Below are 2,758 nucleotides of genomic sequence, written 5' to 3'. Positions count from 1 at the left end.
ATGTTTTATACTTGTTAAACATTTACATTTAATTGTTTTTTCATTAACTAGGAGATTGTTTAAATTGTATAACATCATTGCTTGGATGTTGTAAAACAATCATTTAATATAATTAACATTATCGATTAGATGTTGTCAAAAGGTTGTTTGAAAAAATTAACATCATCGCTTGAATGTTGTAAACGATTGTTTAAAATAATTAACTTTACCGTTTGGTTGTTATTAAAAGATCGTTAGGTCAAATTTGTAATTTTGAAGATCGATTATACTTTGAAGATCGTTTGGGTTTATTATCAAATCGGTTACTCACATAAACGATCGTTTATAGTATATGATCTAGAGTACTACAAGATCGTTTATGACTAACAACCTAATCGTTTATAGTTTATTTGTAATAACAAGATCGTTTAGACGTACTAAAAGATCGTTTGAAATAAGTACATGATCATTTAACATATATTACTATCACATAAAACGTGTAACCGGATCGTTTAGATTAATTAGCATGATTGTGTAGGTTTAACAAAACAATCGTTTGCATTTAAATTAGATATTTGTTTTGATTACACTACCGTCTAGATTATTGCATGATCTTAACCAATCGTTTACACTTATCGTTAAATTAAAAAATGTGATTTCAGTTATAAAATTAGGGTATTATGGCCACGTGGCGACCATGTGTAGAGTTTTAGAGTTAGTGGGTAAAAATGGTCAATATGCATGTTGTAAATAATCAATTTGCATTTATTAACCTGTCAGGGAGTACAACACAAGAAAATGCTTCCTTTTTTGTCCCTTCATTTTCATCTTCCTTTAAAACCCTTCTCACAAATCATTAGATTTTAAGTTTCTCAACTTTTCGATTCAAAATTTTTCTCTCAAATTTTTCATGTCAAATTTTTCCTCATTCTATGAAAACCATTAGATGTTGCTATTTGGACAAAGAATGATAAGATCAAGGAGAAAATTGAAATGATGTGCAAGGTTCTTCCGAAAACGTCTATAAAAGACTATGTTATGCTCTTAACAACTTCCTAGATTCTGATGACTCTTCTGACCCAAATTGGAATAGAAGCGGATTCACAAAGAAAGATATCGTCGATGTTTGATGCACGACTCTAGTGAAGTTGGAGAAGGTGATGTTTTCAATTTCCATAAAACGAACCATTCTCTATTAAACATCTTAAAATTACATCCAATAACTTCAAAGTAATTAAATAAAATTATTTCTTAATCTTCTCGTAGTTGTTAAAATTTCCATCGATTTTGTTTTTATATATATCCTAAAATCTTCCCACTCCAAAAGATGAAGATGTTTCAAAAGGACCAAGACGCTCAACCCGAACAAGTTGATGAAGATGTTTCCCTGGATATGTCAAAACCGAAATTGGATAGCATTTTATGGTCGAGGAGATGGAGAGTAAGATTCAACAACTCAAGAAATTGTACACGTTTGAATATTTCTCTATATTACACTTATTAAATAGTAACATGTGGCAATGTATTATAAAATAATCGTTTATAATAAAAAATATAAACATTCGTTTAGATCAGATCATTTACTTGTATAAACGTTAGTTTATAGAATACAATATGATTGTTTACAATTAATAGACCAATCGTTCGGACGTCATATAATAATTGTTTAAATTTAATGATAAAATCATTTAGACCTACTCAAATTTCGATTTAACATAAATACACAATTGTTTAACAAATATTTTCATTATGTAAAAGGTAGAAAAACATCGTTTATATTTACTAGCATTGATCATATAGCTCTAATAACACGATTGTTTACATGTCAGTACAAGATTGTTTTGAATTACTAGTACGATTGTTTACATGTAAAACGATTAAAAGCATCGTACCTGCATGGGTGTCCTTCGGGACGACCCAACTTTTTATACTAAGCTGAGGTCATTACTAAAAAGAAACAATGACAAGAGACACTTTTTTGAAAATGAGGGAAACTACATTTTCATTAAAAACGGAATACTGAAACACTTAAACATAGACGCGGAAGCAAAACTGAGTCCCCATATGGCATGTCACGGATCCTTCTCTGTCGCTCGCCAGCTTTCTTCTACCTTTACCTCTACCTAAAATATTAAACATAGAAAGAGTGAGTATAAACATATACTCAGTAAAGGACCTACTACTAGTCCCGCTAGGTGTCTGTTAACTTCCCATTAAAGTCCTGAAAAGTGGTAACCAAGAACTGGCACGTTCCCAAACACGTGCAACATTTGATCCTGGAGGAACATAACTAGTCTTTGGTGATCCCAAAGGAACATCTAGGAGAAACTGGTCTATAGTGTACCCGAAGGAAACACTAAGACAATCGGGCTGCAAGCGATCCCGTAGATTCACTCGAATCATGTTTATATCAATGCCAGACTGACGGTCCCGTCGGACTACGCAGTCCTAAAAAGGTGGTGATCCCGAAAGGACACCCATGCAGGTACGATTCTAATAAACAAAGTTAACAGAACACCCTATCCATAGCATGTAGCATAATATAACATCATAACATGGCATGAATATTAATCTTAACGTCCTTAATCATGTGATTAATATATAATGCATCAACAATCATCAACATCAACAATCGTCAACAACATACTACCAGTCATTAACATAACATCAGTCATCATCATCAATCAATATAATGAATTATGCATTTTAGCTACTATCAATGCATAATTATTATTACATGCGGTCTCTTAAATTCAGTTCGAAGGTCTAGTAGAAGAAT

This window comes from Cucumis melo, chromosome 3 (assembly GCF_025177605.1).
Source record: "Cucumis melo cultivar AY chromosome 3, USDA_Cmelo_AY_1.0, whole genome shotgun sequence".
Taxonomy (NCBI): domain Eukaryota; kingdom Viridiplantae; phylum Streptophyta; class Magnoliopsida; order Cucurbitales; family Cucurbitaceae; genus Cucumis; species Cucumis melo.
Note: the sequence above shows the minus strand (reverse complement) of the source record.